Source organism: Balaenoptera borealis (genome assembly GCF_965194805.1).
Source record: "Balaenoptera borealis genome assembly, chromosome: 1".
Lineage (NCBI taxonomy): Eukaryota > Metazoa > Chordata > Mammalia > Artiodactyla > Balaenopteridae > Balaenoptera > Balaenoptera borealis.
In genome coordinates this window covers 12,940,259-12,959,131 of record NC_138860.1, presented here as the reverse complement: position 1 = coordinate 12,959,131, position 18,873 = coordinate 12,940,259, and the positions used below count along the sequence as shown (strand labels likewise).

General features: G+C 33.6%; 1 long non-coding RNA gene across 1 annotated transcript in view; it reads left to right on the top strand.

Moving 5' to 3' along the window:
* Window positions 1–8,681: 8,681 nt before the first annotated feature.
* LOC309630668 overlaps window positions 8,682–18,873 on the top strand; it is a 41,266-nt gene continuing 31,074 nt past the window's right edge. Inside the window, exon 1 of the long non-coding RNA XR_014245874.1 lies at window positions 8,682–17,556. This is a non-coding gene — a long non-coding RNA (uncharacterized lncRNA). The remainder of the gene's footprint in view (window positions 17,557–18,873) is intronic.

Genomic DNA, 18,873 nt, shown 5'->3' with positions numbered 1-18,873 from the left:
CTATCTATCTATGACAGATTTTTTTTTTAATAATTTGTATAGTTGTAACTGTCTTTTCACTGAGGCTGAACTTTCTTCTCTGATTTTCCTTTTTTGTTTTTTAATTGACTTTAGGGAAAAGAGCAGGAATAGCTATGCTTTTAATGACTTATCTTTATCTGAAGATTTTTTTCTCATTTTTAACTATACTCTGAAAATACTGATATCAAAATATCTGAGTTTTTCATTTCAACATAATTAGCTTTGGCTCAATTCATATAATGCTAATAATCTTTCTTTACTGTTGACATTGGCTGATCATTTATCAACACATGAAATTATACAACAGGCAAATATGGATAAATGAAGAGAACACTTCAATTAGTGTCATTTTCTTGAGTATGTCAAATGTACATTTTCCTGTACTGCCAAAAGAACGTCATGGCATCTGTCCTCAGCCAGCCATTTCCTCCAACTATGATTATTCTCTGTCATAGTTACACAATGATTCATCTCAATATAAAAAAAGGTATTACAAACGAGAAGAAAATTTCACTTTGGGAATCTACTTTGGTGTTAACCCAGAGAGAACAAATCCGTATAGTCGATTACAATAGACTTTCTGGGGTTGGGCTCAGACTTCTCAGTATAAGGTGGGCTGAAAAGAAGATACATGAATGTAAACACATAAAGTTCATTTCTGACTGTGAAACTGTCAAATGCCATATTAATGATTTAGCCTTTGGATATAGTATATTTTTTCTTACTAAAAATAACTTTATCTTTTGCTTTAGGCAAATGTAAATACTAATGGGAGAGGATTAAAATTAACTTTCTAGCACTGAAGTCTGAAATGATTGATCAATCTAGACTAAAGCATGTACGTGCCCGAAAAACTTTTACTGTACTTTAAAGTATAAAAATAGTATGTTTTACTTTCCTAGTTATGTATCATCTTTATAATCTTCTCACCCTCTTTAAGTTATTTAGGCAAAAAAGTTAATTATAAGTATTATATATGCCATGGATATACTGACAATAAAAATACTAATGTAGCCTACTACCTGGATTCACTTAGCTCATATTATAGTGAGAGAGACAATAAGATAAATAAAAAAATTCAACACAGTACAATGACAGATGTCTTAATGGCTTCTTCAGGATGATTAAGATAAAATCACATGTTCTTAGTATAGTGTCAGTTATTAGTGTATTCTTAAACTTAAATAAGCAATTAGAAATTTCAATAAATGTACAATGGCATATCTTACACATCTTATTTTAAAACCTAATTTCTTCCATTCTCTTTTAAAGACCCCCAAATTAGTAAACAGAAGCCTTAACTGAGGTAGTTATTTGCAGAGTGTTCCTTAATTGTCATAGCTTACACTTATGCAGATAAGGCAAGGCATAAATATTACAATTACTACTTATTTAAAGTACGAGGACAAAAACTCAAAGGTTTGAAACTAATTTATGCTACAGGCAGCACATCTCGAATATAAAGCAAAAGAATGTTGCTGAACTTGCTGAACTGTTGTCGATCACTCGTCTCTGCCTTGGTTTTAATACTTGGTATTCATGGACTTTTCTGATGAATTGAAGAATCTTTCTGTGAGTCTTTTATGAAAGAAAAAATATCATATCCCCCCAGGCCTGAAAGCCCCAGAGAACTGGTAACAGCAGGGGAGGTGGTACATACATGCAATCCAGGCCTCCCAGCCATAGCAACGTCTGGGGCAACAGGCAGCAGTTGCACTGGGGCCTGGGACCCTGTCCTCCAGCTGCTAAGGTGCTCTGCTTGCCACTCTGGCCTTCTACCTGACCCCTGTGCAGTGGCAGAGCCTTGCAACACTGGGCACTGTAGAGGCGCCCACATGACCCTGTCTTCACCTCACTGTTTCCCTCCCCTGTGACAGCAGAGATTGTGACATAGGAAATCCCAGAGGCAGCTGGAGAGCCCACCATCCCAGTGCCCCAGGCAACAAGGTCAGCGACCTTGGCAGCAGTAAGACACCAAAACCCGTGGAGGCAAAAGAAGCTATGAAGAGGGGTTGGGGCAACACCTCTGACGGAGACGGGTGGAGGGTGGAAAGTGCAGACTCTCAAAACTAGAGGCAGTTCCGATAAGAGAAACCAAAATCTTCTGCTATAGCGACACCTACTGGAATGCAAAAGAAAGGCCTCATTTGAAAAGGCATAGCTGATAAAGGACTATTATCCAAAATATGCAAAGAACACTTAAAGCTCAGCAACAAGAAAACAAGCCAATTACTAAATGAGCCAAAGACCTTAACAGATGCCTCACCAAAGAAGATATACAGATGGCAAATAAGTATACGAAAAGATGCTTCACATCATATGTCATCAGGGAAACACAAATAAAAACAACAGTGAAATATCACTATACACCTATTAGAATGGCCAAAATCCAGAACAACATGAAATGCTAGCAAGGATGTGGAGCAATAGGAACTCTCATTCATTGTCCATACCTGTGAAATATACAACATGAAGAATGAACCCTAATGTAAACAATAGAGTTTGAGTGATTATGATGTGTCAATGTACTTTCATCAGTTATAACAAATGTACCACTTTGGTGGAGGATGTTGATAATGGGGGAGGCTGTGCAGTGTGGGCACAGGGGCTAATGGGAAATATCTGTACCTTTCAATTTTGCTGTGAAACTAAAACTATTCTAAAAAATTAATCTTTAAAAAGTTATCAAATTTGTTAATTGATTTTATTATTAATAAGATATAACTTCCTTTGTGTTTTTATTGGACAGTTATATTTGAATATACATAAGTAATATATTTATACATTTTTACCATTATCATAAGATATTCTATGTTTTTAAGATTTTAAGAGATTGTTATATAAGAATATTAACATTTTACATGTTTATGAAGAGTATATTTTTCCATGTGTTTTATTTTGTCATTCTTTTTTTTTTTCTAATTTTTATTTATTTAGTTATGGCTGTGTTGGGTCTTCGTTTCTGTGCGAGGGCTTTCTCTAGTTGTGGCAAGTGGGGACCACTCTTCATCGCGGTGTGCAGCCCTCTCACTATCGCGGTCTCTCTTGTTGCGGAGCACAGGCTCCAGACGCGCAAGCTCAGTAATTGTGGCTCACGGGCCCAGCTGCTCCGCGGCATGTGGGATCTTCCCAGACTAGGGCTCGAACCCATGTGCCCTGCATTGGCAGGCAGATTCTCAACCACTGCGCCACCAGGGAAGCCCCTGTCATTCTTAATATATACATAATTTAATGTTTTATGTCTGAGCTTTATCTTCTTTATTTTGCTTTTGTGTTTAGGAAGATTAGATTGATTTTCTATGCCTGCAGAACAAATTTTCCCAAAATTTCATGTATTATTAAAACAAATATTTATTAGCTCATACTTTCTATACTCAGGAACCTGGATGTGGCTTAGCTAGGTCCTATGGCCCTGAGTCTCACAAAGCTGCAGTTAAGGTATCAGTCAAGACTGCAATCATCTTGAGGGTCAACTGGGAGAACTTCTTCCAAGATCATCCAAGTGACTGTTGACAGTTCCTCATACGTTGTTTGACTGAGGACCTCAGTTTCTCACTGGCTGGAGCCCTCTCATAGGATCACTCACCACATGTCAGCTGATGTCCATTAGAGGAAGCATGTAAGAGGACAAGAATGAGCAAGAGATAGCAAGTGATTAAAGTCACAGTATTTTGGTAACTTGGTATCTCATCACTTTTATCGTTCTGCTTAGAAGCAATGCAAAGTATAGCACACATTCAAGAAGAAAGCATTTCATACACCCACCCCCGGTGGCAAAGATCATTGGGAGTTATTTAGAAGCTGCCACGTAGACCTTTCACAAATCTTAAAACAATTATTTTGTATGTACGTGTATGATATTCTTTCTTTCTTTCTTTCTTTCTTTCTTTCTTTCTTTATTTTTGGCTGTGTTGGGTCTTCGTTTCTGCGTGAGGGCTTTCTCTAGTTGTGGCGAGCGGGGGCCACTCCTCATCGCGGTGCGCGGGCCTCACTGTCGCGGCCTCTCTTGTTGCGGAGCACAGGCTCCAGACGCGCAGGTTCAGTAGTTGTGGCTCACGGGCCTAGTTGCTCCGCGGCATGTGGGATCTTCCCAGACCAGGGCTCGAACCCGTGTGCCCTGCATTGGCAGGCAGATTCTCAACCACTGCGCCACCAGGGAAGCCCCAACATTCTTTTTTGACTTTTGGTTTTTTGCGAGATTTTACTATTTAATTTGTTACATGTTTTTGCTAAGGTATTTTGGTATGAATATAAAATTTACAAATATATCAAATAATGGAATAAGCTTTAATAATCACTGTCACAAAATAAAGCTTTTCCTATTAACTTGACTCAGTTTACTATAAGCTTTTTCTTTTTGTGTGTGCAATGTTGTATATTCTAATTCAGGAAATTTATTTTCCTTTGTTATTAAAATTACAAGTGGAATTATTAACACTGAGTAGATGAATATTCAGTTATGGATTTTGCCTTACTGAAGTCTTTCAGGTGTACTTTGCTCATGTCCCTCAAAGCTGTCCTATCGAAGTTTTATAACTATTAGGGTCAGAATTATTCAAACTATGTAAAAGCCTGGAAAGGAGAATTATTTTTTTAACTAAGCATAAATGTGAAAGGTAAAATTTAAGATGATTATTTTAGACAAAAGGGATTGATTTAAGGCTATATCCTTGTCACACATACCATATCCTTAAGTTAAGACTATATGGCATTTCTAATTTTTTTTATATTTGAATGAAGATATAAGTATAAAGGCAATTTTAAATAATGATTCCTCTAACTCTCTTCACGCTGATATAGATCGTCTGAATATTCATTTCTAATTACCCACAGAAAGAAGGCATGTTTTTAAACTATCAAAATTGGACTTCTTTTTCCTTTAAATTTACAGAATACATTGTCATAAGAACATGTATCATTCCTCTGTTTTTATGATTTTTTTTTTATGTCAGCTATTTGGTTTAAGTCCTAGATCCCAGACAATATTTTCCCTTGTCCTAAAAATAATACTTTATTGAATAATCTCAAAATCATATTCTTGATATTTATTTTAAAAACTACAAAATTGTCATACCTATGACAATTTATACATTTTTAAAAAATAAACTCTTACCATAATAGATTAATTATTGAGTTCACTAAAAATTTCCTTCTATCTCATGATACACAGATGTCAAATATCATGTAATAAAATACTCTTTTAACCTATGTATCAGTAAAACCAGCTGAAGGCTTCAAGGCCACGAGAAATCATCTCATCAGCATATAAGAGTTCATGAAGGAAGTGCCAAGACATCAGGATCTCTGTAACATTCATCCTCTAATTTACTTTGGTCCCATCAGTAGACTTGGTATACTCAAGAATCATATATCTTTAACTTTCAAAATGACACTCCAAAGGAAATTGGTGTGTGGATACACAATGTAGTTTATGAAGATTTTCATACATAGTCTTAGGAAAATTATTTTTGGTTTATTTGGATTACTCCTCAAATGAAAAATAAGAAACAAAGAAATAGAATTATCATCTTTGGCCAAGGATACATCCTTAGACATTCTGTTATTTAGTAATAGTTTTGCAGACTTAACATTTTCGTGAACTTTTAGGTTAACAGAGAATTTTTCGTTTTTAAAGCTAATGTTAAACTCTGTATATTTCATTCTAGGCAAAACCAAAAGACTTACACCCAAAAGAAAAGGTGACATTTCCACTTTGTACAGTCTGCTAAAAATGTCACACAAGCTAGAGTTTTAATCTATGTTGGTGGGTTATGCACAGATTGATTTTAAATGTAGCACTTTATTGCTCTAGAAAAAAAAATAGCATTTCCTTCAAAATAAGATTAAATAGATATGTAATGGGATTTTAGTTATAGAGTTGAATTTTTACACATATTTATTGGTTATTCTATATGAAATTTCCTTTCTGCATTTACTTCTGCTTTAAATATCAGCTATAAACACCCTGAAGGGCAGGTGCTGAAATGGCAGACTGAGACTTAATTCCATCTGTGTAAAAGGTTAGTACCACATTGCAATGCTTAGCATAACCTTAAAAATACATAATTTAAACTCTGTTTCTAGACTGTTTCATCCTTAAATGTGATTGAGTAATATATATCCTAGCAAGTTAAACATACAGTATGGGACATCATCTTATTTTCATAAAATAATTAATCACACACAGCACAGTTGTCATAATTTCATAAGCTCAGAGTAAATAAATATATTTTTTATGTTAAATCCTCACAGTCAATGCAAAAAAGTAGTTTTCCTATTATTAATTCTATTTGTACAAAATAGATTTACCCTTATATAATGTCATTCCAAAAACTTACAAATATTGATAATGATAGTGAAAAGGTATAAAAAGTTTTACTTCCCAGCTTAGATCAGCTTTTCTTCAGATGGGAAGATTTCACAAATTCCAACTGTATATATTCTCATATTGTATAACCCTTGCAGACAATTAAACTTTTCATTGTTTAATATCTTCTATTTTAGAGATTCCTTCTGTCAATATGAAGGCAAATTCGTTAGAAATATTATAAAATTTATTCTTGTACTCCCTCTATACGATCTGCCATTCTACTTACATGAAATTAATTTCTCATAATTGGTATTCATACCTTTTGCTGAAATATGTTCTGCTAAATTTTACCTGTGATAAATGTCCCTCAGATTTTGAGCCAGTCCCACTCTATCCATTTCTCCCCTCACAAAAACAAACAAAAAAACCAACAAACAAAAAACAAACAAGCAAAAATTCTTCTCACAATCCTATTTTCTATACTGTTTTGTTTTTCTCCTCCCATCTTGCCTCTTCATAGTATGTTTTCATATCCATCCAGACAAAAGCAATCACTTCCAAATTGTTTCACCAGATTTATTTACATACTTCACTCATTCAACATATTTATCTTTGAAGCAAAAAAATTTTTTAAGTTATTTCCAGTAGCTGCATGGATGGTTGGAAAAATTATTCTCTCATGTCAAAAATTATTTTTTGCATTTCTATTAATTCCTCCTTTCTTATTTAAAATGTATATAACATGATTCAAAAACTGTAAATTATTACAAATGCTACACTGAATTTAGATTGTGTACAATTTTGTTGGTGATTGACTCTTTAAAGACAGAAGGATGTGATACTATAATGATATATGGTCTAAGGCAGAAGGACTATAATCCATACACAAAATTGCTAAGTAAGTAAATCAGTTCTATACTCAATGTAACCATTCTCTCTTGAAATCAGTTTAAATTTCAATTAAGAAAAGAAAAAGTTCCCTTCAAGACAGTAGTTAAGGAAATTAAAACAATTAATATATTAAGTAATATTTTTAGAGATGAAAAATCTTAAACGTGTTAATGGCAGTGTTTTACATAATTAAAGATGTTCAATTGCCAACATCAGCGACAAGTCCATTAACATAATATTAAAATTTTCTAGTATTATTTTATTATTTGTCATTCTGGCAGAGTCCATCCCAGAATTAACTTCTTAGTAATTATAAAAGGCAGTCAAAATAATGGATGCTCTGTTGCACGATTTCACTCCTATGCTATCACTCTCTCATCCTGTGAACTTCTGAGCACTGGCATCATAGCTGTGCGTTCATCTTTGAGAGGCCAAGGACAAAGAGAGAAAAACTATGAGCATTGTAGCATACTTCAAAGTCAAAGTTTAATTTATTAAATTTTATAATTGGCAAAATGCCAATAAATTGTTCTGAAGACCCTAGTCTGAAATGTTGTAATACAAACATTTTTTGTTATTGATCAAACACATACAAATTTCCAAATAATACACTGGCACATCACTCAGTAATTAATAAACACTGTTGGATTCCATTGTTATAATGAGGATCCATTTAAATTCTTATGTTTCAGGAACGTCATAATAACTAAGGATAAATCAGAGCAAATCTATTGGCAAACAAAAAGCAAGACCCAGTCATGTGACCTAGATCTAACAAAAGAGTGCAAACTTGGAAAACCAAAGTGTAGCCTATGAAGTTAGCTGTTTTTTTTTTTTTTTTTAATTTTTTTTTTTTACAGTTATACTCGTTATTGGAGTATAACTGTTTCACAATACTGTGTTAGTTTCTCTTGTACAACAAAGTGAATCACCATATGCATACCTATATCCCCATATCCCCTCCCTCTTGAGACTCCATCCCACCCTCCGTATCCCACCCCTCTAGGTCATCGCAAATCACCGAGCTGATCTCCCTGTGCTCTGTGGCTGCTTCCCACTAGCTATCTATTTTACATATGGTAGTGTATATATGTCAATGCTACTCTCTCACTTTGCCCCAGCTTCCTCCTCCCACCACCTGTGTCCTCAAGTCCATTCTCTATGTCCACATCTTTATTCCTACCCTGCCACTATGTTCATCAGTACCATTTTTTTTTTGATTCCATATATATGTGTTAGCATATGGTATTTGTTTTTATCTTTCTGACTTACTTCACTCTGTTTGATAGACTCTAGGTCCATCCACCTAACTACAAAAAACTCAATTTCATTTCTTTTTATGGCTGAGTAATATTCAATTGTACATATATGCCACATCTTCTTAATCCATTCATCTGTCGATAGACATTTAGGTTGCTTCCATGTCCTGGCTATTGTAAATAGTGCTGCAAAGAACATTGTGGTACATGTCTCTTTCTGAATTATGGTTTTCTCAGGGTATGTGCCCAGGAGTGGGGTTGCTGGGTCATATGGTAGTTCTATTTTTAGCTTTTTAAGGAACCTCCATACCGTTCTCCATAGTGGTTGTATCAATTTACATTCCCACCAAAAGTGCAGGAGGGTTCCTTTTTTACCACACCCTTTCCAGCATTTATTGTTTCTAGATTTTTTTTCATAATGGCCATTCTGACCAGTGTGAGGTGATACCTCATTGTAGTTTGGATTTGTATTGCTCTAATAATTAGTGATGTTGAGCATCTTTTTATGTGCCTCTTGGCCATCTATATGTCTTCTTTGGTGAAATGTATATTTAGGTCTTCTGCCCATTTTTTAATTGAATTGTTTGTTTTTTTGATATTGAGCTGCATGAGCTGCTTGTATATTTTGGAGATTAATCCTTTGTCCATTGTTTCATTTGCAAATATTTTCTCCTATTCTGAGGGTTGTCTTTTCATCTTGTTGATGGTTTCCTTTGCTGTGCAAAAGCTTTTAAGTCCCATTAGGTCCCATTTGTTAATTTTTGTTTTTATTTCCCTTTCTCTAGGAGGTGGGTCAAAAAGGATCTTGCTGTGATTTATGTCATAGAGTGTTCTGCCTATGTTTTCCTCTAAGAGTTTTATAGTGTCTGGCCTTACATTTAGGTCTCTAATGCATTTTGAGTTTATTTTTGTGTATGATATTTGAGAGTGTTCTAATTTCACTCTTTTACATGTAGCTGTCCAGTTTTCCTAGCACCACTTATTGAAGAGGCTGTCTTTTCTCCATTGTACGTTCTTGCCTTCATTGTCATAAATTAGGTGATCATATGTGCGTGAGTTTATCTCTGGGCTTTCTATCCTGTGCCATTGATCTATATTTCTGTTTTGTGCCAGTACCATACTGTCATGATTATTGTAAATTTGTAGCATAGTTTGAACTCGGGGAGCCTGATTCCTCCAGCTCCGTTTTTCTTTCTCAAGATTTCTTTGGTTATTCGGGTTTTTGTGTTTCCATATGAATTGTAAAATTTTTTGTTCTAATCTGTAAAGAATGCCATTGGTAGTTTGATAGGGATTGCGTTGAATCTATAGATTGCTTTAGGTAGTATAGTCATTTTCACAATATTGATTCTTCCAGGGAAGAACATGGTATATTTCTCCATCTCTTTATGTCATCTTTGATTTCTTTCACTAGTGTTTTATAGTTTTCTGAGTACAAGTCTTTCACATCCTTAGGTAGGTTTATTCCTAGGTATTTTCTTCTTTTTGTTGCAGTGGTAAATGGGAGTGTTTCCTTAATTTCTCTTTCTGATTTTTCATTCTTAGTGTATAGGAATGCAAGAAGTTTCTGTGCATTAATTTTGTATCCTGCAACCTTACCAAATTCATTGATTAGTTCTAGTAGTTTTCTGGTGGCATCTTTAGGATTTTCTATGTATAGTATCATGTCATCTGCAAACCGTGACAGTTTTTCTTCTTTTTTCCACTTTGTATTCCTTTTATTTCTTTTTCTTCTCTGATTGCTGTGGCTAGGACTTCCAAAACTATGTTGAATAACAGTGGCAAGAGTGGGCATCCTTGTCTTTTTCCTGATCTTAGTGGAAATGCTTTCAGTTTTTCACCATTGAGTATGATGTTCGCTGTGGGTTTGTCATTTATGGTAGGTAATTATGTTGAGGTAGTTTCCCTGTATGCCCATTTTCTGGGAGAGTTTTTATCATAAATGGGTGTTGAATTTTGTCAAAAGCTTTTTCTGCATCTATTGAGATGATCATATTGTTTTTATTCCTTAATTTGTTAATATTGTGTACCACATTGATTTGTGTATATTGAAGAATCCTTTCATCCCTGGGCTAAATTCCACTTGATCATGGTGTATGATCCTTTTAATGTATTGTTGGATTCTGTTTGCTAGTATTTTGTTTAGGACTTTTGCATCTGTGTTCATCGTGATATTGGTCTATAATTTTCTTTTTTTGTGATATCTTTTTCTGGTTTTGGTATCAGGGTGAGAGTGGCTCTGTGAATTTGGGAGTGTTCTCCCCTCTGCAATTTTTTGGAGGAGTTTGAGAAGGATGGGTGTTAGCTCTTCTCTAAATGTTTGATAGAATTCACCTGTGAAGCCATCTGGTCCTGGACTTTTGTTTGTTGGAAGATTTTAGTCACAGTTTCAATTTGATTACTTGTGATTTGTCTGTTTATATTTTCTAATTCTTCTTGGTTCAGTCTTGGAAAATTCTAACTTTCCAAGATTTGTCCATTTCTTCATGGTTGTCCATTTTACTGACATATAGTTGTTTGTAGTAGTCTCTTATAATCCTTTGTATTTCTGTGGTGTCAGTTGTGATTTCCTCTTTTTCATTTCTAATTTTATTGATTTGGGTCCTCTCCCTTTTTTTCTTGATGAGTCTGGCTAAGGGTTTATCAATTTTGTTTATCTTCTCAAGAACCAGCTTTTAGTTTTCTTGATCTTTGCTATTGTTTTCTTCGTTTCTATTTCATTTATTTCTGCTCTGATCTTTATGATTTTTTTCCTTCTACTGACTTTGGATTTTCTTTGTTCTTCTTTCTCTAGTTGATTTAGGTGTAGGGTTAGATTGTTTATTTGAGATTTTTCTTGTTACTTGAAGTGAGGTTGAATTGCTTATAAACTTCCCTCTTAGAACTGCTTTTGCTGTGTCCCACAGGTTTTGGGTCATTGTGTTTTCATTGTCATTTGTATCAATGTATTTTTTTATTTCTTCTTTGATTTCTTGCAGTGATCTCTTGGTTATTTAGTAGCACACTGTTTAGCCTCCATACATTTGTGTTTTTTACAATTTAACACTTGAAAAGAAGAATAAAACACTTGAAAGGAAGAATAAAATAAGTTACTCACTTTCCACGTTATTTTGTTTTATTTCATTTTAACTTAGTTTATTGCTGCCCACAAAGACGTAGGTTGTGTTACTAAATAAAAGAAAAAAATGCAGACCATTAACAGTGTGTGTCATTGGATTCAATATGAAGCAATCCACTTTTCAAATAACGGAGCACAGACAAATCATTAAAAAAGAACTATGTCCTGCTTATGTATCCATTTAATTTATTTCCTTGTCATATTGTATTGATCAGGGTATTAGAACTGTGCTGGAACATAATGACAAGTGTGGTGATGGTGGTGACAGGGAAATCTTAATATGGTCATATGGTCATGTAATGAGGCAAGCATACCCCAAATTTTCTCAGTAAGTAGAAAATAATTGTAGATTTTTTTGCTGTGCAATTTTATGAAGTTAAGAAAGTTTATTTTTAGTGTTGGCTTCCAAGAATTTTTATAAAACATAGATGTTGAACTTTTCCAAATGATTTTCTCATTCTCTTTTTTTAAGCTTACCATATCAGTTTTCTCTTTAAGGTCATTGATGTGTTAAATCACATGGAAAGTGAGTGTATTTTTTCTCTTTTTGTTTCTTTTCTTTTCTTTTTTGGCTAAATTATCCTGGCATTCCTGCTCTAATTATATTATATTTTAGTTACAGTATCCTAATAAAGTGAGTGTATTAGCCTTTTATATCTTTCTATTTTTAGAAAACTTGTATATGGTCAGGGCTGTTTTCCCAGGAGAATACATTAAAGTTCACTGTAAAGCCATCAGTGCCTGGGGTTTGAGGATGTACAAAGGTTTTGATACACATTTACATTTCTTTCTATCCAAGTTTTATTTTTTTAATTTCACTTTGTACTAATTTTGAATTTTCTCATTTTCAGACATGAATATTTATAATTATCCTCTGATTTTTATTTTCAAATTGTCATGTGATCAGAAATCATGGTCTGAGCTTTGTTAACCTTTTTTGAATTTTAGTTTGTAAGTAATTCATGGTCACTTTTTCTGATATTACATGATACATTGAAAATAATTATTTTTGTTTATTTCATCTGCTTCGTCTGGTTTTTCAGATTTTTTTCTCCATCTGTTGCAGTTACAATCATAAATTGTTTCTCAAAATGTACAAAGAGGAGAAATTGGTCCTCAGACCCAGTTTGTGCCTTCTAGAAGAGCTGAAGGGGCAGTGGTGTGGGAGGTGAGGGGTCTCCTCAAGGCAAAGAGCGAAGATGTATACCTCCACAAAGTAATGATAAGTTTTTAAAAAGCATGGTGCTTCCATTGCAGTCACTTCGTCCTTGTGCTCTGTAGCTCAGTAGATTAGAATGTGCACTAGTTAACCAGTGAGTTTCCACACCTTGTTCTGAAAAATTCTCCCTCACCTACAAGAACGACCCATTTTCAGTCTTCCCATGGATTTCTCAAAGTATTCATGAAGGAAGCCAGCTGTCAGTATTAGCTCACCCTCTTTTGGAGGCATGGAAATTCACTATATTGCTAAGAATTATAATCCAAACTAAATATATCTTTATAGAAGAAAAACAAAGAAAACAGAATAGTCATTCTAATGTACAGTTTCTACAAATACTTGTTATTTAATCATCCTTATAATGATTTAAACAATTTTTCTTGAGAAAAAACAGATATTTTATTTTAATAAAAGTGCCTGGTAGAATATTTCATGCATTTGCAGAGGTATTTAAATTTTTATTTTGAAAGATTATTGAAAATATTATCACCATCTTATTATACAATTACAAAATAGAACATTTATTAGAAGTTTTCAAGTACTAATAAAAAGAAAGATTGGAATGAAGCTCTCTGGAGTGATCTGTTGTGGTGGCCTTAGTTAGATGGCCTTGGTTTCCATGCTGTAGAGTATGTTATTTAGTCCGACATTTTCCTTCTTAATTGAAATAGATTCTGAAAACAGCCTCTCTGACGCTCAAATCATTATGTACGTTAGTCCCCAGATAGTAGGTGATTTTATCCTGAATTTTAGTCATCCACATTCCAGAGTTAATGAGAGGAAATGATAGTTTTCAAGAGATTGAGTTTTAAAAAGGAGTTTAATAATAACATGTTGAAAAACACTTGCAATATGTAATCTTTTTAATTTATAAGGGTCACAGTCATCTTCCTTCTGAGGAAATTTTTTCAGTGTGTTTTTTGGTCTAAATTTGTATGGTTGTGAAAACCGTGATACTTTTACTCAGCAGTAAAATAGACATTGATCCTAGTTAAAGGCAACTGCATATAGGCAAGTATGCAAAAGGCTGGCAACCTATCACTTAGACAACTCCCATCCAATACAACAGAAGTTTCTATGATGATGAAAATACGCTGTAATCTGTACTGTCCAATATGGTAGCTACTGGCCACATGTGGCTGTTGAGCACTTGGAATGATGCTAGTTTGACTGAGGAATGAATTTCTAATTTAATTTAATTCAATTTAAATTTATAAAATCACATGTGGCTAGTGCCTACCACATCGGACAGCAAAGATTTAAACTAAACAATTAGAAGATTTTGTTTGTTTACTGATGTATGCCGGTTGCCTAAAAGAGTGTCAGGCACATTGTAAACTCTCACAAATAATTGTTGATTTAGTGAATGCAAAGGTCATATTCCAATATATGTTACCTTTTAGTATTCAGCCCACTTCAGGTGCTGGCCAAGAGGCACTTACTGGTAAAAAATAAAATTTGATACTGTGAGTAGTGATGCAGATGATCTAAACCCAGAGCTAAAATTTGGAAGTTGCCCCCCTTTGGCAAACTACATTTTGGCTAACACTAAATGAACCATTAATTTCCCTCCTCTTGGTGGATTATGAATAAGAGGTGCCAAGAGAGGAACATAGAAGCAGAAATAGAAATATCAGGGAAGAAATAAAATTTTTTAAAAACTATAGAGAGAGAGGAAGAGAGGAAAAATGATTAAACGAGATTACAGAATATTCAAGTGCATAAAAGCAATGAATGTCTCAGATTACTAGAGGTCTTAGATTTCAAGAACACTTTATTATATTTCAAAAGTTTGTGACCCACTTTTTCCAGTTTTTTTCCCTAAGAGACACATTATATATTCTAGCATTGAGTTTCTGAGACTAGAGTGATTATTAAGCTGCTTCATTATTTAAACATGCATACTTATATTCATTAAATAAATAAAATCTGTATGTCTCTTCCTTCTAGCCCAGAATATTCTAATATGTTTATTATGTTCATTATTTAGGTATATGTTCTGAAATATTTTGAGAATTCCAAATATTTATTTGTTGCTTTCTTTCTTACCATGTGAAATATGACTGTACTCGTGTGTGTGTGTGTGTGTGTGTGTGTGTGTGTGTGTGTGTGTGTATGAACGTATATTGTGAATATATATTTGTGTTTGGGAGCTGGAAGTCATATATATACTATTACTCAAAATCCTCTGTGCAATTTGGGATTAAACACATTTATTATCAAGCTATATTGACAGTGACTGTCAGAAGAAGGAATCAAGGTAAGTAGATCCCTGTTGTAAATAATCTCCATAAAATTTAATGCATATATACTCAGAAACAGACAAACAGTTCTACCAACTATTAACATACTTTGTTCATTCCTCAGTAGTTCTAAGAGATAACTGATACTCAACATGATTAAATCACACTTAAATGTACAATGAAGCAAAAAAAAAAAATAGTAAGGTATTTTATGTTGTTTAAGTGCATTTGAATGAACTTATTTTTTATTCATCATAAACTATGGGAATATTAAATGACCTATCTATGGAAATATTAAAAAATATAAACAGTATAGATAAAGATAACCGTTTGATAAGGCACTATTCATAGGTAGTAAGTGTTAAGATTTTAGAGATTTGGGGAAACATAATTAATATACACATACACAAATGTATCCACTAGAAAGGCATATGATATCCATATATATGATACACACATATGTATGTAACTATATTTACATATAAATGTACATGTATATAGAAATACAAATATGTATATAGAAATACTTCTGTGCATACAATTTTTCCTGTAACATGTCATTTAATTCTGTCTCATGATGGGGTTTGGAATAACTTTACATTTACAAATGATGATAACCATCTACTCTGCTTTAAGGCAGTTACTTTTAAATAAATATTTGCTCAGTTTAGACGTGAACTGCCTCTAGTACTGTTTTCCCCACGGCTCCTTCTCCAACCCAGGATGGCACGCAGCTTACTAGGAAAGAGCAGTCCTTGCTGTGAGGTGTGGGACAAAGCAACTGCTGCTGATGACTCTGGCCCTAACTATTGTCCACACCTATGAGGTTATCTTGCTCTGAAAACCAGTCACCTATATAATGTCTCTTTGAGTCTGTAGTCTTTTTTTTTTAATTGAGGTATTGTTAATTTACAATGTTGTGTTAATTTCTGCTGAACAGCAAAGTGACTGAGTTATACACATATAGACATTCTTTTTTTTACATTCTTTTGCATTATGGTTTATCCCAGGATGTTAACTATAGTTCCCTGTGCTACACAGTAGGATCTTGTCCATCCATTCTATATGTAAGAGTCCGTAGTTTTTTGAAGGGTCCCCTGTGCCTGACTATGGCATATGGGGAATTCTGAATCTGCTGAAAACCAAAAGAGCAATGAAGAAACAGTATAGCCATCCTGGGCCTAACCATGCTTCCAGCAGGCTTTTGTTCAGAGTTCCCGATAAGTAGTGGGCAAGAATGCCTTCAGAGGCTACCTCAGCCTGTTAATTCTGCATTGATTGTTAGGGACAAAGTGCCACCTATTAACCTATTAACATTTTTTTTATTTCATGTAAGATATTATCTTCTGAAAAGTTTTATAATTTTGATGTTTCCACATTTATGTTTTTAATCAACCTGGAATAATCTTTTCAATTGTATAGCATTCACAGCAATGCTCATCAAATATTCCATTTGTCACCTACATTTCCAAGCCATCTTGCATCTCTGTAAAATTTATATAAGATTGCAATATTGTTTCTTCACACATTTGGTAGAACTTCTTGGTAAAATCATTTGTGCTAAGAATGTTTTGCTTGAGGAAATGTATTTGAAAAGTATTGCTTCTTTAGTAGTTATAGAACATAAAGTTTAATTTTATGTTCTCTGGCTTCATGTTTATTGAGATTTTCTTTCCAAAAATGTCTGCTTTTGTTTAAAAGATCAAGTTTATTGTCAAAATGTACATAACTCCCCTTAATATTTCTTAAGCATTTAAATAACTGTAGTTTCAACTATTTGTCATGACTAAAATTGTGATTTTGTTATCCCTTAATTTTCATGATTACTGCCATAGATTATTGGTGAAATTTAGAGTTGTTTTCAAAAAACAAACTTTTGGTTTTCTGGACCCACACTATTACATATTTTTTGTTTTAATATTTGATTTCATATTTATTTATTTATTTTAAGTTTTATTATTTCATATTAAGTCATCCTTATACATTCTTTGGCTTTGTTTTTGCTGTTATTTTCTTAATTCCTGGGATATATTTCTAACTAATTTTCAGCTTTTTAAAAATTATAGGTACCTTCTTTGTACATTCTATCATTATAAATAAAGACAGATTTACTTCTGTCTTTCCATTACTCTGTCTGCTATTTCATTTTCTAATTTTTTCCTTTTTTTTTTTTCTTATTGCACTGGCCATGTTCTCCAATATAATATAGAATTAAAGTAATGAGAATGTACATCTTAGCTTTTTTTTTTTTTACTTTGAAAGTGTGTGAAATTTTATCAGAAACGTTTTTCTTTTTTAGAAAACAGCTTTGTTGTAGAATTGATATACAATAAGCTGCATCTTTTTCAAGCGCACCATTTGGTAAGCTTGACGTATGTGTACATCCTTGAACCACTCTCACAAGAAGATGGTGAACACGGTCATCAGCCTTGTTTACTCATGGCCCTTTGTAACCTCATCCCACCTCACCCCAAGAAACCACTGATCTGTGCTCGGTAAGTATAAGCTAGTTTGCATTTTACAGAATTTTTTATAAATGAAACCATATAGCATGTATTATTTGATGTCTGGCTTCTGTCACTCAACAAAATAACTTTGACATACATCTCTGATATTGGGATCAATAGTTCATTCTTTTCCAGTCCTGGGTAGAATTATATTGTATCGATACACCACCATTTGTTTGTCCACGCACCGGCTGACGGACATATGTGCTGTTTCTAGTTTTTGCTTTATTGTAAATAAAGCTACAACTAGGAACAGAAGTTTAAATGTCTTTATAGTAACATATGTTTACATTTCTCTAAGAGATGAATCACTAGATCTTATGTCAGATGTATGTTGAAGGTTTTAAGAAACTGTCAGATAGTTAAGCTGTCCTTTTGCATTCTCAAAAATTCATAGCATATATCATTTGGTATGATACTTAGTAGGTGTTTGATAAACAGAGATTAAAAGAAAGAAAAAAAAAATGTGTGCATATTGTTTTTTAAGGTAAGTTTAGACTGTTCTAAAAGTGGCTTCTTAGGTTAGTCATCTTTCCCTAAAGTTAATAGCTTTTTCGTCTTCTTGGTTTTTTTTAATCACATGATTTTGAAACGATCTCATCTTCAAAGGTAACTGATTAAAGCAAATACATATATAAATGATTGAATTGATGATTTCCAAACAAGTTTTATACACAAAGTAAAGGACACAAAACTTGATAACAATTGTCACTGGTGATGGATAGAACAGGGAAGAGAAAGTCAATAAGTCGATGCCGTTTAGAATTTGGCCTTACAAAAAGTGCACTTAGATATCTGTTGGGAATAGTGCTGCAACCCCATTCTTGATGTTTCCTTTGGCTTAAAAGAAATTTCATAATAAAGGAGTAAATATTCTGCTAGATACATTGGGCGGGGGACCTAAATTTGGGATATTTTCAGTTTGGCTCTTTCCTTTTACTCCTTGGGAATCAAACTGCTTGAAGTAAATACACATTCTACTTTGCTTCTTCATGTGAGGGGCTAGCTCCATTTTGTGAAGTAATTTGGTATTTTAAGACACTTTGGCATTGAATATGCATTCTGAGGGTTTAGCTATAGGAAAACTACTAGCCATGATTTCCAGTTCAGATTTAACAATATTAAAATTGATATTTCTATTGTACATATGAGTTTGTTTTTGATTACTTATAAATGATTCAGGATTGAGGTGCAAAACAAGAATGTTTTATATTGGACCTCCATAATATTCATTGGTTCCTTCAAATTTTACAGTAAAAGGGAGAAAATATTGAGAGAATAATCCAACGTCTCTAGAAGAATCAA